Below are 26,388 nucleotides of genomic sequence, written 5' to 3'. Positions count from 1 at the left end.
TTTCACCTTTTGTTGTCCACTGAGCTTAGCTTATTGTGTATGGATTGTCATCTAATCCTAATGAATTTTGAGTAAACTCATTACATTGTATTTTCAGTTTAACAGGGCTGTGCCGTCCATACAGGTGGTTTGGTTGGTAAAAACAAATGGAATTGAAATGTGAGTGTTTCTGCCGGATTTTTATTTTCAAGTCCCAGAACTGTTCTGGTAAATGTTCACTCACACTACATTCTTTAAAAAGAACGAAAAAGACCAAACGGGGATATAAGAAGTGCAATCACTAAAACATAGAGGGTCACTCCTGAGTAGCCTATGCAATCACTGAACCGAGTCCACGGTAACACAAAAATGATAGGAACGTAATAGTAGCCTATGCAATCACCCTAGACCATTCCTCCATGATGAAGAAGGTGAATGGATGGTCGGCGGTGAACTCGACAATGTCATCTGGAGAGCCGCCACCATACACCTGGGATGTCACTGCTCCAGCCTCAGTTCCCTTCTCGTTCACATTAACCACTGCTATGTGTGCAAGCTTGCTTAGGAACATTCTCTGCCGTGACTTACCGTCATCTTCATCCTCATCACACATGCCACGCAGGTCGGCGGCCTCCGAAGCGTCAGACCCATCTGGCAGAGTGTCTCCTTGAGGTTCCCCCAGTTGGCCAAGATGATGTACAAGAACGCTGGCGGCGCGGAGACCACGTCCACCATGGTCGCCATGCCGTCACACGTGTCTGGGAGGAAGACAAACATGGAGTAGGAGTACTGAGTCGATTCGGAGCCACGATCCCACTTGGCCTCACAGGGGATCCTTGTTAGCCCACAGGATCATTGGCTCAAGTGAGTGAATCATTTATCAGTCTTGTCGAACACCCATTAGTATTGTCGAGCACTCATTAGCTAAGCCGACCACGTACAAGCGTTGTCCGTCCCACACACTATGGCCCTATTCGGCTTACCCCATATTCGGCTTGTTCGGCTTCTTTTTTCAGCTGAAACAGTGTTTTTTTTCTCACAACAATTCAGCTGGAACAGTATTTTTCAGTTAGTTTCAGTCAAGTTTCAGACCAGCGAACGGGGCCTATGACTCGAGGTTGAAGAAGAGGGAGAACATAGTATACACACACTGTACAAGACACCAGCGTTGGCCGAAGCCCTGTATGGGAGATGACAAATCTGAACTCTCTTTACTGAGTTGCCGTAGTAGTCAATTTATACAACTCTATCCATCTAGTCCTAGTACAACGCACATGCTGTAACAGTAACTATATAACATACAGGGCTGTCACAGCAGGGAGCCTTTTCGGCGCCGTCTTCCCTTTGTTGTGTGTTCACACATGGAAGCAGTAGATTATTCTAACAATTGTTTTCCTAATCCTACTGCTATTCCTTGTACTCCTTCCATGCCGATCATCTCCTTCAGCTCCGTGAGTCGAAAACGTCCGAGCGGCTTGGTGAGGACGTTCGCGAGTTGCCGACCAGTTTCAACGAACTCGATGACGATCTGCCCTCCATCGACACAGTCCCTAAGGAAGTAGAACTTCACGTCGATGTGTTTGCTTCGGTCGTGCAGAACCGGATTCTTCGCGAGGGCGATGGCGGACTGGTTGTCCACCATCAGTGCTGGTGGGTAAGCTTCCACGCCTGTCAGCTCGCCCAGTAGCCGACATAGCCACACAACTTGGCACACCGCTGTGGCCGCCGCTACATACTCTGCCTCGCACGTAGACAACGCCACCACCTTCTGTTTCAGTGACAGCCATGAAATTGGAGCCGGCCCGAGGAAGACGAGCACGCCAGAGGTGCTCCGTCGTCCGTCGATGTCCCCCGCCATGTCTGCAGCGCTGAACACAGTGAGCTGCAGCCTACTCCCACCGGTCTTGGGAAAGATGATCCCTTCATCTACCGTCCCTTTGACGTAGCGCAGTAGTCACTTCACCGCCGCCTAGTGATCATCTCTGGGATCCTCCATAAAGCGACTGACGTAGCCCATGGTGAACGCAATGTCCGGCCTCATGTGGACTAGGTAGCGCAGACCGCCGACGATGCTCTGGTAGAGTATTGCATCCACTTTCGCCGCAGTGCTGGCCTTTGTCAGCTTCAGCCGCTCCTCTACCGGAGTCACGCATGGCTTGCACTCAGCCATGCTGCTCCGTTCCAATAGCTTGTAGGCATACGCGCTCTAACCGAGCATGAGTTCCTTCTTCCCCTATCTCACCTTGATGCCAAGGTAGTAGGAGAGTGCGCCAAGATTGCTGATTCGAAAACAAGCCGCCATTTCGCGCTTGAGCTCCTCCTTCCCCGTCGCCGCATGTAGAGCGCGTGCTCGGTTACGCACCGTTGAAACCCAAGCTCGCCCAGCGTGGCATCAAGCTTGGCGTTCCATGCTCATGGGGTCCGCAGCCCGTAGAGCGCCTTACGCAGTCAGAGCACCTTCTGCTCCTCTCCCTTGACGGCGAACCCTAGAGGTTGCCTGACAAAGACCATCTCCGTTAGCTCGCCATTGAAGAAGGCCGATTTAATGTCCAAGTGATGGACGCGCCAGTCCTTTGCTACTGCCAAGGCTAGTAGCAAATGGACTGACTCTATGCGCGCTACTGGTGCAAAGACCTCCTTGAAGTCAATGCCCTCGCGCTGAACAAAGTCTCGGGTGACGAGGCGCGCCTTGTGCTTAACAATGGCGCCGAGCTCGTCTCGCTTGACCTTGTACACCCACTTCAGGTTGATCGGACGGCATCCTGGAGGTGGATCGACGAGCTGCCATGTCTTATTTTCCTCGATCGCCTTCTTCTCCTTCAGCATCGCCCATCGCCAGTTTCCGTCCTGCTCGTGCAGCGCGAACATGGTTGGTTCCTCTACACTGATGAGCAGGAGCTCTATGTCATTGAGCAGCCGACCAGCCAGTCCTGAGGGTCCTGTGCCACCGACGATGTCGTCCATCCTACAAAACCGCACCTCCTCACCTTCGTGGAAGGCATCCACGAACTCAGTGATGTCACTTGGAGGTGAGACGACCTCGATCGGCGTCGATGGAGTTCTCTGTTCCACCGGAGTGCTCGGCACAGCACCTGGAGTGCTTGGCACTACTTTTGGATAGCTCGTCTTTACTCCAGTAGTGCTCGGCACCACTGTAGGAGTGCTCAGCCTCAGTCTTGGAGTGGTCGGCACCACTATAAGACCTCTTGGCTCTGCCACGGGAGTACTCGACACCCGTCCTAGAGTGGTCGCCACCACTGCAGAACCTCCTGACGCCACTCCTAGCGTGCTCGACATCCCTCCAGAAGTGTTTGGCACTCCTCCCAGAGTGCTCGGCATCCCTCCCGAAGTGCTCAGCACTACCACAGGAGTGCTCAACTCTACCGCTGAAGTGCTCGACACCTCTTCCCCAGCATCTCCACCACCATGGATGACCAAGTGCTCGACGACAAATGTGCTTGTCAAGCCGCTAGCTTCCCCCATGCTCGGACTGCTCCAGTCCCAAGCCGCCTTCTCATTGAACATGACGTCGCACGAGACAAGTACCTTGTCTCCATGTGGGTCGTAGAGCCGGTACACCTTGGTACCCTTCGCGTAGCCCAAGAACACCATGGGTGTGCTCCTGTCCTCTAGCTTGGTGAGGTTCGGCTTCATCTTCCTGATGTGGCCGATGCAGCCGAATGTCTAAAGGAAGGACACGATCGGCTTGCATCCATACCAAGCTTTGAAAGGCGTTTTGCCCATCAGGGCTTTGGTCGGAGCACGGTTGAGGATGAACACCGCCATGGTCACCACCTCCCCCCAGAACCTTGCCGGCATGCCTTTGGCCTTCATCATGGATCGGGCCATGCCAACCATCGTCTGGTTCCATCACTCCACCACGCCATTCTGTTGTGGCAAGTACGGCACGGTGTGGTGTCGCACCACACCTAGATCCACGTAGTACGCAGCGAACTCCACCGAAGTGAATTCGCCACCATGATCAGTCCTCAACACGCGGAGCTTCTTGCCCCTCCTGGCCTCCGCATGCTTCTTGAACTTCTTGATCGCCACCACCGCTTCGTCCTTGCTTGTCAGAAGTTGCAGCCACATGTAGCGACTGTAATCATCCACGAGCAGGAGGAAGTACCGTCGACCACCGTTAGTAGCTGGCGTGATCGGCCCGCAAAGGTTGCCGTGGACTAGCTCAACAGCGTCCTTCGCACGATACTTGGCCGTATTTGGAAATGGTAGCCTCCTCTGCTTCCTAGCCAGACAGCTGTCACATAGCTCGCCTCCGTGCTTGATGTGGGTAGCCCTCGAGCCATCTTCTCTAGCTGACCAAGCGCGTCAAAGCTGAGATGTCCGAACCGGGCATGCCACATCCATGGTTCCTCGGTGTGCCTTGCCGCTAGGCACACCGGCTGCTCTACCTTTAGATCGAGCAAGTACAACTGGTTCAGCGACCTCTTCACCTTGACAAGAAGTCGCTGCTCCCAGTCCCTGATCCTAAGGACTCTGTCCTTGATCAGTACCTTGCTACTACGCTCATCCAGCTGACCAATGCTGATGATGCTAGAACGTAGCTGTGGGATGTAATATACATCCGTTAGCGCACGGTGCTCCCTGTTTTGGCACCTAAAGATGATGGTGTCGCGCCCTTAGATAGCCACCCTTGATGGTGTCGCACCCTTAGATATCAGCTTTTTCATTATCAGTGCCCTTGTCAACAGCATTCTAGAGTCGTCGGGCTCTGAGCTTGACCTTCATGGTCACCGACCACTCTCCATAGTTGGTGCGAGTCAGTGTCGGCCAACTGGTGCCGTTGACCTCCCGCACTGTGCGAACAACGACCTCTGGTCGTGGCTGGACAGCCACAGTAGTGCCACTACTGTTGTCCATCTCTGAACCACCCGTCATCGCCAGTGGTTAGTCTGGCGACGGCGCTTGTACGGCTCCGATACCACTTGTTAGCCCACAGGATCATCGGCTTAGGTGAGTGAACCACTCACTAGTCTTGCCAAACACCCACTAGTGTTGTCGAGCACCCACTAGCTAAGCCGACCACGTACAAGCATTGTTCGTTCCCACACACTATGGCTCAAGGTTGAAGGAGAAGGAGAACAGAGCATATACACATAGTACAAGACACCCGCGTTGGTCGAAGCCCAGTATGGGAGATGGTAAATCTGAACTCTCTTTACTGAGTTACCGTGATAGTCTATTTATATAACTATATCCATCTAATCCTAGTACAGCGCACATGCTATAACAGTAACTAGATAACATACAGGGCTGACTCTACGTCGGTCTTTGCATGTGGCTAGGTGAGCCGTTCAGCGACTGCACCTGCATCGGCTATAGTATCATAGTAGGGAGCCTTTTCAATGCCATCTTTCTCTTGTTATGTGTTCACACAAGGAAGCAATAGATTATTTTAACAATCGTCAGCGCCTTGAAGCTGTCCATGCAAGAGACATGCTGTCGGGTGAAGGAGGAGGACATCAACATGAATTCATTCTGCCATGGTATGGCGGCCATTGAGGAGGTGGAACGTGCCCACGGACATTTCATGGGGTTCAAACAGATCCATCCAATTGCCCTTGAAGTAGACGGCGTTGGCGAGCACGAGGTCGGTGTCAGGGGCGATGTCGCTAGGTGCTGGAGATGATGGAGTCGACGAGGTTGTCCGTGGCCTTCTTCACCCACTCGTTCTTCATCTTCACTGCTTCACCTAGCTTCATGAATCAACAACAATTTATCAATAGAAATTTGTTCATCTAGACGCCGTCGCTGATCGAAGAGCACGCGTGGCCCGCCGGAGCCCAGCACGAGCGGTCGGCCAGGACGCGCTCCGCGATGCAGCGCCCAAGGTCGGTGAGGGACGCCTTGGAAGGCACGCCGAGGAAGGTGAGGAGCTGGGCCAGCATGGCTCCACGCGCACTACTAGAGAACAGACTTTAGAACGATGTCCCAATTTGGCATTAGCCTTGGCACTTTTTGCCCCCGAGACTAAAGGACCCTTTACCAACCGGGACTAAAGGTCCCTACCCAACGGTCGTCCGCGAGGCAGGGATCTTTAGTCCCGGCTGGTATTACCAACCGGGACTAAAGGTTTACCATTAATCCTGGTTGGTAATACTAGCCGGGACTAAAGCTTTTAGTCCCGGTTTGGGTGATGCCCCGGGAATAAATATTAATCTTTAGTCCCAGTTTGGCTCCCTAACCGAGACTAATTATCCCGGCCTATATACCAGCTCATTTCTTCCTCCCCGAGCCCGAGCCATTCCATTCAAACTCACTGCCTCTGTTCTTCAGCTTGCTGTTGTTCTTGCTTTCTCCCCCTCAATTGGTGTTGCTCTTCGATTTTGGAGGTAACAAACTTAATCCTCTTATGTTTTATCAGTAGCTTATCTCATTTTGCGATGTAGATGCATATGTAACTTTATATGTTGGACTTTATTATGATTTTATATGTCATTTTTAGCTCAAAATCACATGATGATTTGCATATATGTTTGGATAAACAAAAGTTAAATTAGTTCATCAAAATCACGCCTCGCTCGTCCTCGCTGGAGCACACGCCATCCTCGTCCCCGGCGGCTTACGTGATCTTAGAATTAATTTTTCCATGAAATGAAAAACTTAGAAAATAGTTAGAAAATTATAGAAAATCTGTACTAGTTGAAATTGCGGACCGTGTTCAGCTCGGCGAGCATGTTCTCTGCCGAGCGGTAATGGACGTCAAGGAGGAGCTTTGATTCTACGAGGAAGAACAGCAACGATCGTGGAAGACCGTGTTCCCTTTCTCGTAGAATCGGAGCTCTTCCTTAGCCAAGTATGGTGACGTCCGGTGGAGAAATACTCGCCGAGATGATCACGTAAGCAAGATAACTAGTACGGATGGTTATTTATTGAAACATGTTTTTGAGCTATAATTTGATGGATATTTGATAACTTCAGACCTACAAATGTCATCTACAAATGTTACTATCCTCGGCAACCTAAACGCTCGCGAGCTCGCCGATATCGAGCAGGTCACTTAGAATTATTTTTTCCATGAAATGAAATACTTAGAAATCATGCCTTTTATTTTTTAGAATTAAATTTTCCATAAAATGAAAAACTTAGAAAATAGTTAGAAAATTATAGAAAATCCGTACTAGTTGAACTTGCGAACCATGTTCATTTCGGCGAGCATGTTCTCTGCCGAGCGGTAATGGACGTCAAGGAGGAGCTTTGATTCTACGAGGGAGAGCGGCAACGGTCGTGGAAGACCGTGTTGCCTTCCTCGTAGAATCAGAGCTCTTCCTTGGCCAAGTACGGTGCCGTCCGGTGGAGAAATGCTCGCCGAGATGATCACGTAAGCAAGGTCAACTAGTACGGATGGTTATTTATTGAAACATGTTTTTGAGCTATGTGATTTCTATGTCATTTTTAGCTCAAAATCACATGATGATTTACAATAGCAAAATCACTTGATAGTTTGGTATTTTACTATTATACATAGTACATATTTCATGGTTTAGTTAGATAAATAAATAATTTTAGTTTTGTTTAAATATATTATTTTAGAAAATGTGAAATTTACACTAGTTTGCAAAAATAAGTATAGAAAGTAGATGACAACTGGTATCGGATCCTTGGCCTCTCGTTCGGTTGCGAAACGACTGAGGCAAGAACTCCCTCTCATTATCTGCGGCAAGTGTAAGCAAAAGATTGTGATGGAGTACCGAGTCAAGAGACAGGGACCCAACAAGGGTCGTGTTTTCTACAAGTGCCCGAATCGCGATGTGAGTTTCTTATGCATTTGATTATTATGGCTAATTGACCTGCTTTTCTTGAATATTTTTGACTAAATATTTTTTGGCTTTAATTTCAGTGGGAGGGCAATGGATGCGATGGTTGGTACTGGGAGAAAGATTATGCTACATACGTGCAGAATTTGGGTGCGCTTGAGGTAGCGGCTGCTGATGATGAGACAGTGAGCCAGCAAGAGAAGCTTATCGATATTCAACAGAAGAATGGTTTGTCTGTTTTAGTTGCGTACGGTCACGAAATAATTATGTTACTGAAGTGCATTGTAGTTTTAGTTTGTTTAGTGATAGTTGGGATTGCTTACGTTGTAGCTAGGCTTAGTTAATTAATCAACCGTGTGTGTGTCATCTATGTTGTGTAATAAAATACTTAATTATGTTCCAGGTTTTCATAATTTGTCGTGTAATGCAGATTATGTCACGCCATTGGATGTACAATGCCGATCGCCACTCCCAAGACTTTATTGAGGGCGTGCACTATTTCTTAGGTGTGGCCGAGGCAAATAAGCGGGATGGTTTCATGTGCTATCCATGTGTCATATGTAAGAATTTAAAGGAATATTCAAGCTCAATGAGTCTTCATTCACATTTACTTAAGTCAGGTTTCATGTCAAACTATATATGTTGGACTAAGCATGGAGAAAGCAGAGGTCATGATGGAAGAAGGTGAAGGAGAAGATTTAACATTGATGACATTATTGCTCAGTATGGTGCCTTTGATGATACTACAATGGGAGGAGATGAAGAAGAGGTAGCGGCAAAAGATGATCTCAGTGATGCTCTTGGCGATGCCATTCGTGATGCACAACAAGAATGCGAAAGTGAAAAAGAGAAAGTTAAGTTCAAGCGCATGCTTGAGGATCATAGGAAGTTGCTATACCCGACGGCCAAAGAGGTACAAAAAAAGCTGGGTACAACACTGGAATTGCTACAGTGGAAGGCAAAGAATGGTGTATCCGACAAGGCATTTGGGAATTTATTGAACCTCATAAAGAAGATGCTTCCAAAGCCAAATGAATTGCCCACCACTACGTACGAAGTAAAAAAGGTTGTCTACCCTTTGGGATTAAAAATCCAGAAGATACATGCATGTCCTAATGACTACATCCTCTACCATGGCAATGAATACGAGAATTTGGATGAATGCCCGGTATGTAAAGTAGCGCGGTATAAGATCAGGCGCGATGATCCTGGTGACGTCAAGGGTGAACAACGTCCTAGAAAGAAAATCCCTGCCAAGGTTATATGGTATGCTCCTATAATACCACGCTTAAAATGTTTATTCAGAAATAAAGACCATGCAAAGTTGTTGCGGTGGCATAAAGAAGACTATAAGGTAGACAATATGCTGAGACACCCAGCTAATGGGTCCCAGTGGAGAGCGATAGACTGAGAATTTCCAGAGTTTGCAAATGAGGCTAGAAACTTAAGGTTCGCCTTAAGTACAAATGGTATGAATCCTTTTGGGGAGCAGAGCACTAGTTATAGCACTTGACCAGTTACTCTATGTATCTACAACCTTCCTCCATGGTTATGCATGAAGCGGAAGTTCATTATGATGCCGATCCTCATCCAAGGTCCAATGCAACCTGGCAACGACATTGATGTCTATCTGAAGCCATTAGTTGAAGAACTTCTTGTTTTATGGAACAAACCAGGTGTACGTGTCTAGGATGAGTACAAACAAGAACACTTTGACCTACGAGCAATGTTATTCGTAACAATCAATGATTGGCCTACTTTAAGTAATCTTTCAGGTCAGACAAACAAAGGATATAATGCATGCACACATTGTTTTGATGACCTTGACAGTATATATTTGAAAAGATGTCAAAAGTTCGTGTACCTTGGCCATCGTCGATTCCTTCCTTTGAATCACCAAGTAAGAAAAAAAGGTAAGCATTTTAAAGGTAAGCCAGACCACCGAAAGAAGCCTCATAACCGAACCAGGGAAGATGTACTCGCAATGGTCAAGGATGTGAAAGTAGTATTTGGAAAGGGACAAGGCAGCAAATCTATTCCCAAAGATGCTAAGGGACACGCACCCATGTGGAAGAAAAAGTCCATCTTTTGGGAGCTACCCTATTGGCAAGTCCTAGAGGTCTGCAATGCAATCGACGTGATGCACCTGACAAAGAATCTTTGTATGAACCTGTTAGGATTCATGGGTGTGTACGGGAAGCCAAAGGATTCACTTGAAGCACGCCAGGACTTGTAGGGCATGAAAGAATGAGACAACCTTCATCCAGAGAAGACAGATGATGGACGTCATTACTTAAGTCCTGCTAGCTACACGCTTAGCAAAGAAGAGAGGGACAACATGTTCGAATGTCTAAGCAGCATCAAGGTCCCATCAGGATTCTCCTCCAATATAAAGGGTATAATAAATGTGCCAAAGAAGAAATTTCTAAACTTAAAGTCCTACAACTGCCACGTGCTTATGACGCAATTGCTTCCAATTGCTTTAAGAGGAATTCTACCTCCACGTGTACGTCTAGCCACCGTGAAGCTATGTGCATTCCTCAATGCAATTTCTCAGAAGGCAATCAATCTAGTGGAACTAGCTACTCTATAGAATAATATGGTTCAATGTCTTGTCAGCTTTGAGTTGGTGTTCCCTCCATCCTTCTTTAATATCATAACACACCTCCTAGTTCATTTGGTGAAGGAGATTAGTATTCTTGGACCTGTGTTCTTACATAACATGTTCCCCTTCGAGAGGTTTATGGGAGTCTTGAAGAAATATGTGAAAGTCCGTTCTAAGCCTGAAGGAAGCATCGCCCAGGGCTATGGAACAGAGGAGGTCATTGAGTTCTGTGTTGACTTTATTCCTGACCTTGCCCCGATTAGCGTTCCCGAATCGTGACACGAGGGGAGACTTAGTGGTAAAGAAACTTTAGGGAAGAAAACATATATTGGCATGAAAGACGATTATTTCAAAAAAGCACAGTACACAGTTCTTCAGAACTCGTCATTGGTGCATCCGTACATTGAGATACATAAGGAGTTCTTACGATCCAAGTTTCCAGGGAAGACTGAAGCTTGGATTAGGCGTCAACACATGGAAAGTTTCAGTGGTTGGTTGCGAAAAGAATATCAAGGCGATGACAATATTGATGAGCAACTGTATTTGTTGGCTAGGCAACCATCATGGCATATCCTCACGTACCAAGGGTACGAGATAAATGGTAATATATTTTACACAGTTGCCCAAGATAAAAGGAGCACCAATCAAAATAGTGGTGTTCGCATAGATGGCACAGATCCAAATAGGAATATACAAATATATTATGGCCGCATAGAAGATATATGGGAACTAGACTACGCACCTAATTTTAAAGTCCCTTTGTTCCGGTGCCAATGGGTGAAGCTGACCGAAGGAGGGGTAACAGTCAACAAAGAGTATGGAATGACAACAGTGGACCTCAACAATATTGGGTACAAAGACGAAGCATTTGTCCTTACTGCCGATGTGAGTCAGATGTTCTATGTGAAAGACATGTCTACAAAATCAAAGAGAGGAAAAAACGAAGACATCAACTCAATGATCAATGAGCCAAAGCACCACATAGTTCTTTCTGGGAAAATAAATATAATGGGAATTGAAGACAAGTCAGACATGTCAGAAGATTATGAAAGAAATGTTCGAATTCCACCCTTCAAAGTGAAGAAAGATCCAAGCATCATGTTAAATGATGAAGACACTCTATGGTTATGACAAGATCATAACCAAGGGTAATACGTCAAAAAGAAATTCACTGTTGTGCCCGCATGATACAATGATGCACTGTTGTGACATGGTTTTAGAAAGTCTATATGAGATTCAAGAATTTATGACTAGTGTTTGATAAAACTTTCTCAAATGGGAAAATGAGCTATGTAATAATTGTAGATCTTGCTGAGATGATCAAACTTGGTATTCAAAGATTTTTCATCTGAGGTCATTTAGTGTCTCATTTGAGCAAGTTTGACCAAGTCAAATTTGGTCAAATGAAAAAACAACACTTTGACTCTAGTATTATAAACTCTAAATGACTTTAAATTGAAAAGTTTTGAATACCAAGTTTGTTAAAATCATCAAGATCTACAATTGTTGTTTTGGTCAACTTTCCATTTGAGATAGTTTGGATGGTTCAAATTTGTGATTTTTAAATTTCGACGCCTACAAACTAGTTTTTGGAACCCTAGATTGTCTCAAATTGAAACGTTTTGAATACCAAGTTTGTTTAGCTCATCAAGATTTACAATCCTTATATAGGCTATTTTTTTATTTGAGAAAGTTTGAACAAAATGTAGTTCAAATTTTACAAGTGTGTGACATAGTTTTAGAAAGTCTATATAAGATTCAAGAATTTGTGACTAGTGTTTGATAAAACTTTCTCAAATGGGAAAATAAGCTATGTAACAATTGTAGATCTTGCTGAGATGATCAAACTTGGTATTCAGAGTTTTTTCATCTAAGGTCATTTAGTGTCTCATTTGAGCAAGTTTGACCAAGTCAAATTTGGTCAAATGAAAAAAACAACACTTTGGCGGGCTGTAAAAATTTTAGGCCTTTAGTCCCGACCCAGGCCAGGAACCGGGACTAAAGGGTGGGCGGAATTGCCCGCCTAAAAATACCTTTAGTTTCGACTGGTAACACCAGCCGGGACTAAAGATCCTTTAGTCCCGGCTGGTAAGCCGAGCCGGGACTAAAGGGTTGGACCTTTAGCCTCGGTTCGGCTTACCAGCCGGGACTAAAGGATCTTTAGTCCTGGTTGGTGTTACCAGCTGGGACTAAAGGGTCCTGGCCTATATATATCGAACGATTTCTCTATTCATCTTCTACTTTTCGATCTACAACGTCGATCTTGTCGTCTCTGCCGCACCCGGCCACGTCGAGCTCTGCCGCGCCGCCGTCGTCGTCTACCCCCGCCCGGCCTCATCGTCAAGCCCCGTCCGGCGGCCATCGAGATCGTCTCCGCCGTACATCGTCCTCGCGCGGCTCAGCTCGGCCCGTGGCCGGCCAGCATGCCCGGCCGCCATGGCCATCCGTCGGCGCCCCTAGCCTGTTGCTTGCTATAGCGCTCGGCCATATTTTTTAGATACTTTTTAGATAATTTTTTAGATAGTTTTTAGGTAGTGTTTGATATATATGTTAGATTAAAATGTATTAAAATTTAATTAGTAGTTTATTCTTAGTTTTTTAGATAGTTTTTGATATATGTTAATTAGATTTAAATGTATTAAAATTTAATTAGTACTTTATTTAGATAGTTTTTTATTATAGTTTTTGATATATTTAATAATTATTATTCTATCTCTCTCTATATATGTGTTAGATTTAATTTTGATTTAGTAATTCTATCTATGTATATATGTTAGGTTTAATTAGATTTAGTAATTAATTCTATCTAGAGATTCTATATGTATACATATATATGTACTTAATTATTTCTATGTGTATATATACATGTACTTAATTGTTTCCATGTGTTGAGAGAGAGAGAAAATTGTATCTAGAGAGATATTCTATGTGTTATCACATGCATATCTAGAGATATATACATATGCACTTATTCTACGTGTTGAGAGAGAGAGAGAGAAAATTGTATCATTCTATGTGTATATATACATGTACTTATTTCCATGTTTTTGGATCGAAAGTGTTTTTTATTCGATTCCAAAGCCTATACCTTATTATTGTTTATCCTTATGATGTGTTATTATATTTAATTGGATTTAGTAATTCTATATGTGTTATCACATGTACTTATGTTATGTGCCATAGTAATTCTATCTATGTGTTATCTTGAAGATACAAATGGCTGCTCCGGATGATAACTTGAATGATGACATAATGGCGAATATTATCAACGCCGGCACCAATGCGGATGTAGATGACACGAGTTAGTACTTTGCTGATTATGAGGATATCCTGAATATCCCGGTGGTTGAAGATCAACAAATTGTCGCGCAAGAAAATACTGGCGAGGTATATTCGATTATCTATCATCTCTTATAGATGCATGCGTACGTATATTTGTTGTTAATCGTTGTGTTTCTACTCATGTAGCCGGGCTCTAGATCTACATCAACCACCGGCAAGAGTAGAAAAGTCCGAGGGCTAAAAAAGCCATTAGAGGGCCGTTTCATAATATCAGAATTCGACACCGACACCGGCAAACCATTGGGACCACATGCTCAGACATATGTCAATCAATGTGGGCTCATTGTAAGGGATAGGATCCCAGTTAGTGCTCGTGAATGGAGGCAGAAGATATCCGCTCCTAATGTTAGTTTTGTATCTGATCATGACAAGAACCTAGCTTGGAGAGATATCACTCAGCATTTCATATTACAAGCAGATGATGCTTTGAAGGAGCTAGTGAGGGATTGGACAATGAAGAAGATGGCAACATTGTTCCAGAGTTAGAAGAAGACATTGTATAAAAAGTTTATCTTGAAGAATGAAACACCGAATTTCAATGCTAAGGTGTTTGTCAAGTTGGAGTCCCATTAGGATGACTTTGTACAATATAAGACATCTCAAGAGAGTGAGGAACGTGTGATGAGGAATCAGCAGAATGCCTGACAGAAGCAATACCATCATCGCATAGGATTAGGTGGTTATAGGAGTGCTATTCCCAAGTGGTAGAACCTAGAACAGAGATTACTTCCAAGAGAATCATACCTAAAACAATAGAGAAGAACTGGTCTCAACGCGTGAAGAATTGGTTCTACACTCATGGGGGAAGCCTAGACCCAGACACTAGCAAGCTAATTTTCGACCAAAAAATTGAGAGAGCAACACAGAGACTAGCTCATGCTAGGGAAGAAGCTGATAGTGGTGTTTTCAAGCCCAACAGAGAAAAGGATAAATTGACATATGCCCTAGAGAATCCCGAACATGGTGGTCGAACAAGAGGCTATGTGGCGGTTCCGTGGCCACAAGCATTCCCAACAGACAAGGATACCTACAGAAGCCGCCAGAGAAAGAAGAATAAGGAGGTAGACCGAATCTGTGTATTGGAGCAATTTGTTAATGAGTCACGATAAGCATTACTTGAATCATGTGAACGAGAAAAATCTCTTAAGGCAAGAATGTAGGAGGAGATCAAGAGGCAAGTGCAGCTAGCAATGAGTCAAATGCAATTGCAATCAACGTCGGGAGTCACCATTAGCCCCGTTGGTCAGATGAAAAGCAGTTGTGCTTCCACGGAGTTACCAGTTATTTAAGGTGACGCTGGGTTGCGCTTCCCTGTTGATGATATTACCGAGCCTCTAACAACATGTGAGCTGCACATTCCAGATGGTAATAATGTATCAATCATGGTGGCTGTTGGGGTTGTATCTCCAATAGACTAAACGAAGACACCAAGAATCCATGGGTCAGTTATTCAACCTGGATATGCTAGCATCTCGGTCGATAGAGTGCTCAAAGGTTACAGCAATGTTTCTCTTGACATTGAAGGCGGTGATGGGGAGAAGACACTAGGAGAAGCAGAGAAGACATTTATTCAATGGCACAAATGCTTCATCATCATTCCTAGGGCGCCACCGCTTTCCCTACCTCACCCTAGGTACGAATGAAAGTGAATGAAATATTATTTTCCATTAATTTTATATTGGCTTCAAAAATAATTGACCCACAACTTGTTTTTGTAGCAGGGTCTCCCCCCAGTCTAGCCCAATCATTCATTCCCCATCTCATCACAGCGTCGCGGGGGGCGAGACGACTTCATCCCCATGGCGATCTCCAACTCCTACACCGGCCCCATCGCCTCCACAACGATCTCCAACTCCTACACCGGCCCCACCGCCTCCACAACGATCTCCAACGCCTCCACGCCGGACTCCAACACCGGCCTCATCACCTCCACGCTGGTCTCCAACACCGCCCCCACCCCCTCCACAGCGACGCACTACAAAGACGTCTAAGGTCCCGGCGGCAAAGAAGACCAAAAAAAGAGTTATTTCTCAAGAAATACTTCCTGAAAAGACTGATGAGCAAATAGCAGCTGAAGAAGACAAAAAAGTGAAAGATTTTTTTATAGATATCCAAAAGCAGAGACAAGCGAAGCTTAAGGAGAAGTCATACTTTTACATACCACGAGATCAGCTGAGGCAGAAGGTCGAAGCTCACAAGAAAAAGATGCTTGAAGTTCATAAGCCTCTGCCACTATCAGACTATGACCGCTCCCTCGTGAAGTCACATGATGCACATAAGAAAAGGAAAAGAGCATCAGGAAAGGATGTCCCACAGCTCGGACAATAGAAGCAACCAATGCAAAATCTTGTTGTTGCTAATGAATATGGTTCCAACATAGAAGTCTATCGACCAGACAACTCTGGAGAAGTGTCGGTTTAAGACCTTAATACTTTTTTTTTAAATAAACTAGTTTAACCTTGGATCAAGTGACAGACAAAGCTCCAATCCAGAACCTGTAAGTTGATACCTGGAAGACTTATAAATTTGGCAAAAGTCTGTACAACCCTGTGGCTCTGAATGAATTAGGTACGCAAATGTACTTGCTCAACAAGTGGTACATGCAGGCATGTGGCAGGGGTGAGCAGTGGATCTTTGTCAGATTTAGAGACCATCATTACTTCCGTGGCGATGACATCTTACATATTAGTTTCGAAGAATTGCATCAACTATACCACTTGGACGCTCTGGACAAATCAATCATTAGCTCCTTTTATTTGTAAGTGATTCTTACTTTTATTTAATAAACTCACTTTCATGCGTACGTGTATATAATTATCCTCACATGTAACTTATATTTATATATAGATTCCAGATGTCAGAGCTCCAAAGAATACAAGACACCAGTGTTGGCTTCATTGATCCTTATATCGTATTCAAAACCGATATTATTGTCAAAGAGCACAGACGAATATCATGAAGTTCTTCGTGAAGCAGCACGACAAGACAATAATACTTTTCCCGTATAACTTTGAGTAAGTGTTAATAATAATATAGTCTACACATTTTATGTAATATCAATACAACTTATATGCATGTACGTGTGTGTATAAACCAATGCAGGTTTCACTAGATACTCATTGTCATTGAGTTAAACTCAAGTCGGTTAGTAATTTTGGACTCATTGAGAAAAGAGCGAGCACTATATCAAGATATGATAGACATTATCCAGGGGTAATTTCGATCTCTCGCGCACAACTATTATTGAATAGACTTTGCCATAATTTATTAACGATCATATATTATTGGTCGCACAGGGGTTGGAAAGAGTTTATTCGGCAACACCGTAAGGATTGCAAGGCACCACTTAATGTAGTTGAAATACCAGTAAGTTGTACTATATATACTTCCCTACGTGTTTAATTACTATATCGTACTTCAATTTACGTGTGAGATGATGAGAATAATCTTCTTCTCGTACAGTAGTGTTTGTGGCAACAACTAGGTAATAACATGTGTGGATACTACGTTTGTGAATTTATCACTGCACATATAAGAAGAACTCCTGAAGATGTCCTCAGAGTACGTATATATCAATTTTTTATTTATTTTTAAATGAATATATATATATATATGTATTAATACTTTTCTTTTTATTTCAAATGCAAGACTGAATGGTTGAAACGAAGGGTCATGCAAAAAAACCATCTGAAAGCAGTTCAAGAGTCAATAGCAGGATATCTTCGAGAAAAAGTGCTAAATCGCAACAACGAGTTCTACTTTGATCCTAAGGAACTAATGATGTAAATTAAATGTTTATTGATATCGTTATTTTTAAGAACAAGATTATGAAAGTGTTGTATATATACATATATATCTATAATATATATAGTTTTATACTTTATTCGAATATAATAATGCTCGAGATGAGAATTAGATGTAATTATATGCGTGCGTGTATTTATATTAGCAGCGTAGAATACGTACATAAAAACATATTATATATTAAACAAATATGTGTAATTAAACTGAAAACAAATTAAACAAAAAAAAGAAAAAAATGAACATTTAGTCCCGGTTGAGGTTACCAATCGGGACTAAAGAGTGCGGTCACGTTTGCTCGGCTAGAGGGCCTTTAGTCCCGGTTGGTAATACCAACCGGACCAACCGGGACTAAAGGTCCCTTTTTAGTCCCGGCTCAATAACCCGGGACTGAAGGTTCCACCTTTAATTCCAGGATCGTTGTCCCGGCGAGGTAACCGGGACTAAAGGCCGTTACCGTCCGGGACAACAAGTCCATCCTGTAGTAGTGGCGTGCCCGCCGACGCCAGGGCCAGCGCCGCATGCACGGAGAACGGCGAGAACGCGACGTCGCCCGCCCTGGACGGAGGAGGAGGGAGGTGCTTGGCGAGGCGGAGCGCCAGGGCCGTCTGCCCGTCCCGGGCTGCCGCTGCGTCGTTGGCGGCCATGGTGATCATACAGCAGCCTTCGTCTGCTCTCCACGAATCGAGTTGACCAAAAGAAAGAGGAACAAAAGAGCAGACTCTCAGTACTGATCAAACTGAAAGGCTGGCCGTGGAGCCGGACGAGCGGCCGGGGCGCTCGGCAGGACTCACCGGCGAGAGAGATAGGTGGAGGAGGAGCGTACCTGCACCTGCATAGGGCAATGACAAGTTGGAAACTGGACGAACTCAGCACTCGCTGCGACAAGAGGAGGTGATGGACGGAGGGCCTAAATATCAGCACGCACTACGGACTACCGCTATTCTAGGCAGGGAAGCCGTAGGGGCGGGAGCGTGAGCACTGGCTAGCAGTAGCAGGTGCTGAAACGCACGTGGTGGGTGGGTTTTTCTTTTATTTCTGACGATTGAGGCCTCGTTCGTTTTGGCCGGAATGGCCCGTTCTGCTGCCCAATCCGCGTGGATTGCCGCCGGCCCGTTTCGAAGCCAGGCTTGCCTCGAAATGCTGTTCAGTTTAGTCTGGCCCGAAAAGAAAACTAGCCAGGTTTCGCCATTCCGCCCCCTCCACGGCCCGGAACAAAGCCCGACTTCCTACCCTCCGGATCGGAGTCGGAGCCTGAGGCGGCGCGAAGTAGACGTGAGAAACAGAGAGGTGAGGCGACCACGAGCACCCGCAGGCTGCAGTGGAGGCAACGGCGGGGAGGGGCAAGACGACGGCGACGGCGACGCGACCGACTCCAACCCTACGTCCTTCCCCTTCCTCGTCCTTCTCGCCGGTGATCCCTCGCTCTCCTTTTCGTCCCCGCCTTCTATTCCTCCTCTAGGGTTCTTGGATCTTGGACGACGAGCACGATGGTCTAGTTCTAGTTGATATTCACAGTGCGGGTACGCGGGATGTGGATTAGATTTTGCGCTAGTGAGTTCTCCTCTTCCTTCTCGTTTTTTTCTCCCTGGTGCTGCCTCTAGGGTTCATAGTTCTTGAAGTCAGGATACAACATCTCGGTTCGTAGCTCAGGCTCACCGTTCGCCGATGCCGAGCGCTTGCCGTTTGGGGCAAGACCCCGCTGGTCACAGCGAAACTTGGACTCAGCAACGACACCTCTCAATCTGTTGATTGACATGATGTATTATCATTCCATGTTTTGCAATTTGCATACATACAGGCATGCAGCAGATCGATGTGCCACGCTAAAGGGCAGATCGATAGGCAGTGCAGCGGCCGTGCTAGGAGTATGAGTGTATGTGTGCGAATACATATAGATTTGTACTTTTTTTTATAGAAAAAGATATTATCATCTCCTGAGTCCTTGGTTTGTTTATTTCAGATTATATTGAGATCAATCTGCTGTATCATGCCATGCCTTACACGTCTTGTGCATTGCCTTACACGAGAGCCTATAAATTGATTGATACTAGAACACCTTCTCAGATTCTTTCAGTTCAACGAGCAGTAATTAGACCAGCAATCGTGCATGCATGCACTTAATTTGATGGCCGGCATTTAGATAACCTTTCCACATAGTTAGTAGCACGCAGTGCAGTGCAGTGCAGTGAGGCTGAAATCTTGTCGATCTAGTTAGCTCTATAGGTTCAACTTGTTGACTTGACAGAACTTCTGTTCCTGTGCCAATACATTTCCCTGTGCTAGCAGAGAAATTTCAGTGTCAATTGGGTGCCTATAAGAATTGTTCCTGTATGCAGTAGCGTCCTTGTCTCCGGTTTTCAATGATCTTACTAGAATTACTCAGATATAATGGTGGGTTGGTTTAGTTACTGAAGCTGTATTCATGCGTTATTATCTAGATGATGTCTTTATATGACAAATGGTTTCTTGTTACTTGTAGATCTCTCCAGCACCAAATGTGTTATTATTTATATGTTAATCAATATATTCTTGACTTGTCTAGTAGTCTTTGATCAAATATTTTAATAGTGATGATGACTAAGCCACTATATGCTTGGGGTTATGGTTAATGAACTACTACTAATTACCTGGTGTAAGTGTAACTCGAGGTCTGCTCTTATTAATAATAGTGATCAAATATTATTAACATATAGATAATCTATGGTTTAATTGCTCTACCTGTGTGCTTTGCATTAATCTTAATGTTAGTGTTTCTCTTTCTTTTTGATAGCTTTATTTTGGGCAAGATTTATCTTTTCATGTGCCTCTGAATTATGCTGTGCTACTGTGCTATATATAAATACGGTCAGTCTCCAGAGCTGGCTCTGTGTGCTGTCTTGCTGTGAGCATCAGATTTTAATAGCTGCTAGTACATTTTTCTAATGCCCTGGGCAAGTGGTGCACAACTGCACAAGTATATATATATTATCTACTATTCACCAGCAGAAAGTTTTTTCTTGAGAACTTGATTGTACCAGAAGACCACTTTCTAGTTGTCATCACTAGATCAAGAATCAACTTTGGTTTGGCTTAAAAATATGATGGTCTAACAGGTCAGTCTACTTAATTGCTGAAAACTTGATGTTTTCCTTCTATTTGACTACAAGAGTCCTTTAGTCCCTGTAAAACTTTGAGTTCTCTAGGCCTGATCAGTCACATAACCTTAGGTATGTCAGTTAGCATATATTTGTTGATATGGACACAAGTTTGTCACTAATACATTTTTGGTAGTGGTACTGTAAGTGCCAATGCCCTATAGGACGTGATGTGTGTTATGGACTTCCGCTGCTCTGAAAATGTTTGATACAATGCTACCGCAGTGAGATGTGCATGTTTAATTTCAAGTTCATGCCAAATGGATGCATGTTTAATTTCAGTTCAGACGTTCAAGTCTCTCTGCTTGCTGTTTGGAAGATAGGTCTATTACTTACAGTAGGCAAGTTTAATAGTAGTGAATTGTATATATGCTTGTCAAATGCCTGAGGTGGCGACCACCATATGGAAGTTCACTTCATGGTTTATGTTGATAGTTGAGTATCATCAGACTCTGCATTCTCGTTCATTCACATCGGAAGCCTAATTTTATGTATGGGTACTTTTCTTAGAGGTCTGTGCTTTGACTTGCTCTTTTTTTGTGAAGATGTTGCATGCGGGTCATACGTGTTGGACTGCTGATTGCCATGTTCTTAGGAGTGGGCCACGCATCATTGTGAGATGAGAAACTGTTTGTTAATAGTACTGTCAGTTATCAGGCATGGAATTGTAAGTGATAGTTCAAACATTTTTAATGGTGAGAGTAACCATAGAGTATGTGGCGACTAGCGTGTCATAATTTAGTCTTTTAGGAGTTCTTCTGGACTTTAATGGATCTGCCAGTGAAGTTACAGTTGATGTCTAGGTAGCGACTAGTGAGCTTGGTGCATTTAAACTGACATATTGATTTAATTATGCTTTGGTTGACTACATTGTGAGTCATTTTCGTTCAATTATTCAGTAATTTGTAAAAAAGCTTGCTGTCATTTTCAGAGAGGAGGCAATGATCCAGAAACATTGGATTGGACAAAGTGCCTGGACACTTGAGTAGGCTTAGACTAGTTATCTACTGGTTTAAATTATGCTTTGGATTTATGCACTTTGTGATGGTTTGTGTTATCTACCTGTAATTTGAATTGTTTCAAGCTTGTCATATTCTGTTCTGGCAATTAAGTGCCTGGATATGTATACATGCCGGCAGCAGCCCTGGATATTCTAGGGTTTGCTTTGCATGGTGATTTGAATTTTTTTTTTGACAGATCTATGTTATTCTCGTGTAAATTTCCAGGGCCATGTAATCTTTGCAACTGTGAACTCGTGAGGCTTTGTTTTCTATTTTTCATGTGAAGCAGCAGACTTGTTCTGCGAAAGCAAGTACACTAGCAGCAATCAAACAAGCACTTGCAAGTAGCAGTTTTCCTATTTTCCTTCTATGTATGTGTTTCTGTCTAGCCCAATATGATTTTATAATTAGATCAAGAATGGATAAGGACAAGTTTTGAATTAGACTAGGAATGAGTGGGGAAGAGGATCCACTTGATCCTGGCCAGGAACTGTTCCAAGACAGGAACTGTTCTACAGAAAACGAACGAGGCCTGAGTTGTGGTGCATTCATCTAGTGGCTTCAATCAAATTCTACACTCTATAGCTTAGTACCCCTTCATTCCACAATGTAAGTGTTTGAGATATATAGCAGCTACTCCATCAATTCCGGAGTATAAGTCATTAGCAAATATGTCCGTACAGGAAAAACATTAAACGTTTATGAAAAATGACGACGCAATCTATACCGTATCTCTTTATGTTGTCCTATTCGGAAATCTTAAGATTAGGAAAGTTACTGCAACCGTCTTTGCTGGCGGCCTATTTAACACATCTTAATATATATATATTAGTTTTTTTTAACTTAAACAGTCCCACCGGATGGTGCATGATGCATCCATCAATTGAAATCAAGCAATGGATGATCCGACAGTGTCTAGTAACTTTTTCATAGTGGAGAAAGGGTTAGCGAGCGATCTGGCGGTCAAGAACACCAAGGTGGTGGATCGCCTGGTGCAGTACAGTAAGGCTGTACACAATGCCACTATATGTAGAGCACCACCGATGGAGGACTCTTAGTACTTGTAGTACAGAAAAAGTTATCCACGTAGATTCTTCTCCCTCTTCTTTTACTACGTCAGATTTACACATCACTGTCGAATTTATGAGAACCGGCAGTAATGTATTTTCACTACCGGTTATGAGCTTGAAAATGAAAAAATAATTGGGGCTGGACTAAAACCGACAGTGAAGGACCACATCACTGCCGGTTTGTGGTTTGAACCGGCAGTTTTTTGGCGGGCACTCATCACTGCCGGTTCAAGCCACAAACCGGCAGTGATTGTGCTCTATCACTGTCGGTTCTAGCCAAGAGACGATGGTGATAATCCTACTGCATAAAAAGGCTGCAGCCGTCCTCTTCTTCCTCCCCTCTTCCATCCCGAGAATAGAGGCGCGCTTTTGGGCCCTTTCCTCCATTGTTGCGGTTGCTCTTCACCATGAAGCTAGTGCTTGGATTTTGAAGAATGGCTTGATCTTTCTGCTTTAAGGTTAGTAACAAACATCCACTCCTTTGATTTTGATGCTTAATTAGCTTTGTTTTGATGGCTACATTGCTTGATTCTTATTCTAGTTCTTTCTTCATTCTAGAGAGCACTTTTCCAATTGAACATTTGTGCAAGGCTCAAATTATGGTGAATCCATCATCTAAAAAGTTGGTGTCTATGAACACATTTAAATTCCTAGCTAATTATTCCATGGTGGTCAAAATCATCATTGTTAGTATGTGATGCTATATTTAGTTCTTAGAAGTAGAGTAGAATAGTTGTTCTTCAATATTGTGCAATAATTGTTTTTTACTACGATTTTCAATTTACAGGGCCGGGGCTACTAATTTCAATTTTTCAATAATTAGTGTACAATAATGTTTTCCAAAAATGGTACTTTCGAGCTACAATTATTGTTTATGAAGCTCGATTTCTTATTAATTGTTTGTAATTACTGTCTCAGTATTTTTTTGTGCAGAGATGGATCGAGAGTGGATGCATCTGTCCCGAACGGACAAGCGGTACATGCATGGCGTTAGCCAGTTTATCACCGATGCCAAAGCCCATGCTGGGAATGGGAACCCTATCTTCTGCCCATGCAAAGATTGCAAGAATCATAGGAACTTTCGTCAAATTGAGTCTATACGATCACACTTGATTACCAGGGGGTTCATGCCAAACTATACGATATGGACTATGCATGGCGAGGTTGGTGCGAATGTTCTACGGGAAAACGATGATGATGTGGACATGCCTAATGTAGCCATCCACGATGCTGACGAGGAACCTGATGTCAACACGGAACCTATGGCCACAGTTAATAATATGTTTAGGAACACGCTAGCTGACGACATCGAGGATAACGATGGCATTTCTCAGCTGCTACGTAATGTAGAGACCAGATGTTTTAGTGAAAGATAGCTGAGAAAGCTAGAGAAAATAAGACAAGATGGCGAAACACCATTATATAGGAATTGTCTAATGAGCAAACTGGAAGCCGACATCATGCTGTTAGAGTTCAAATAGACAAACGGATTGAGCGATAAAGGCTTCGATCAGTTGTTAGCTATAATAAGGAAAATGCTCCCAGAAAAAAAACAAGTTGCCAGGAAAGACATACTTGGCCAAGCAAATGATCTGCCCCATCGGCCTCGAGGTTGAAAAAATCCACTCGTGTTCCAATGATTGCATATTGTACCGTAGAGAAAAATACAAAGACTTAGACAAGTGCCCCAAGTGTGAAACTCCATGGTATAAGGAAGGGCCGTCAGATGAGGGTACCAAGACCAGAGGAGGTCCCGTAAAGGTCGTTTGGTATTTTCCTATAGCTCTCCGGGTGCATAGGCTGTTTGCATGTGCAAAGTCAGCCAAGCTGTTGCGCTAGCATGGCGAAGAGCGTAAGAAAGATTCAATGATGAGGCACCCCGCCGATGGGCATAACTGGAGGATTGTCAATACTATGTTCTATAAGGATATCGGTGGAGAGGTAAGGCACCTTTGGTTTGCTTTGAGCGTAGATAGGATGAATCCTTTCGACCAGGTTAGAAGCAATCATAGCACCTGGCCAGTGACACTCTGTATATACAACCTTCCACCTTAGGTCTGTATGAAGCGGTCGTACATCCAGATGCCACTACTGATCCAAGGGCCAAGACAGCCTGGGAATGACATCGATGTGTTTCTGGAACCAATGATCGATGAACTAGTGGAGATGTTTGAAAAGGGTGTGCCGGATGTTTGGGATGATTATAAAAAGGAACATGTCACGATCAAGGGTGTACTTATCGCTACAATCACCGACCTGCCAGGTCGAGGTTCATTGTCCAGAGAGAAAACAAAAGGCTATACTGGATGTGTCGAGTGCTTGGACGACACCGATGCAGTAAATCTACCAAATAACTCAAAGATAGTTTATATAGGACACCGTAGGTTCCTACCTAAGGATCACCCTTACCGCAGGAATAGAAAAGATTTCAACGGTACTATTGAGAAACGCTTAGCTCTAAAATATTGAGACGGGCCTACGATACTTTGAGAACTCAACAAACTGGAGGTTGTCCTTGGGAAGGGGGACAATGCAGTAGCAGCGCCTGATGGGAGCGTTTGGAAGAAAAAATCAGTTTTCTAGAAACTACCTTACTGGCCATTTTTGAGTGTACGCCACTGTCTTGATCCCATGCACATCACTAAAAATGTGTACGCTAACACTCTTAACACCTTGATGGAGACCGGGGGGACATCAAAGGATTCACTAGCCACACGCCTGGACATGCAACACTTGGGAATCAGGAAGGAGCTGCATCCCGTGAAGCTAGAGAATGGCCAGTTTGAACTTCCGGTTGCGTCATGGACATTGAAGAAGGAAAAAAAGCATGCGCTTATTTCTTTCTTCAATGAACTCAAAGTCTCGACGGGCTACTATGCGAACCCGAAGAGGCTATTGAACATGAGAGAACTCAAGTTCAACTATGGCCCTATGAAGGCCCATGGCTATCATGTCATTATGACTCAGCTGCTCCCTATTGCCCTGCGTGGTATCCTCCCCCCAAAGGTCCGCGCCCCAATCATAAAGCTTTGCTCGTTCTTCAACGTGATCTCAAAAAAGGTCATTGATGTGTCCACGCTAGAGCAGCTGCAGCGGGACATATCCGAAACTCTCGTTAGGCTTGAGATGCATTTCCCGCCGACTTACTTTGATATCTCATTGCATCTGTTTATTCATCTTGTTGACCAAATTAGAGCCCTTGGCCCAATATACCTGCATCAGATGTTCCCTTTCGAAAGATTGATGAAAGTTTTCAGGAGGTATGTTAGGAACAGATTCAGGCCAGAAGGGGGCATGGTTGAAGGATGGTCAATGGAGGAGGCCATTGAGTTCTGTACATATTATTTGGATATCAAAAGGGTCGGAGTTCCAGAATCTCATCACGAGGGAAGACTACGTGGCAAAGGAACGGTCGGAGAGAAATATGTTACAGTAGACGACCTTGTTTCTTTCAAATAGGCACAGTTCGCTGTTCTCCAGCAAGCCGATGGTGTGATGCCATACATTGACGAGCACATACAATTGTTGCAAACTCTATATTCGAACAAGTCACAGGCTTGGCTGGATAAAAAAACATAAGGAGGAATTTGTCAGCTGGTTGCGACGTTGCTTGCTTGGAATAAAGTTGGGTAATCAACTGGATGCCTTAGGCAAGGGTCCTTTGAGTACATATCT

At 44.1% G+C, this 26,388-nt stretch overlaps 1 long non-coding RNA gene across 1 annotated transcript; it reads left to right on the top strand.

The window, feature by feature from the left end:
• The first annotated feature begins 18,697 nt into the window (after positions 1 to 18,697).
• LOC136545545 (uncharacterized) lies at positions 18,698 to 22,013 on the top strand. Its single transcript, XR_010781083.1, has 2 exons — positions 18,698 to 18,919; positions 21,574 to 22,013. It is a non-coding gene; the product is annotated as an uncharacterized lncRNA (long non-coding RNA).
• Positions 22,014 to 26,388: the final 4,375 nt, after the last annotated feature.

The sequence above is a fragment of the Miscanthus floridulus genome, chromosome 3, assembly GCF_019320115.1.
Source record: "Miscanthus floridulus cultivar M001 chromosome 3, ASM1932011v1, whole genome shotgun sequence".
Classification (NCBI taxonomy): Eukaryota; Viridiplantae; Streptophyta; class Magnoliopsida; order Poales; family Poaceae; genus Miscanthus; species Miscanthus floridulus.
This window is presented reverse-complemented; position numbering and strand designations above follow the sequence as displayed.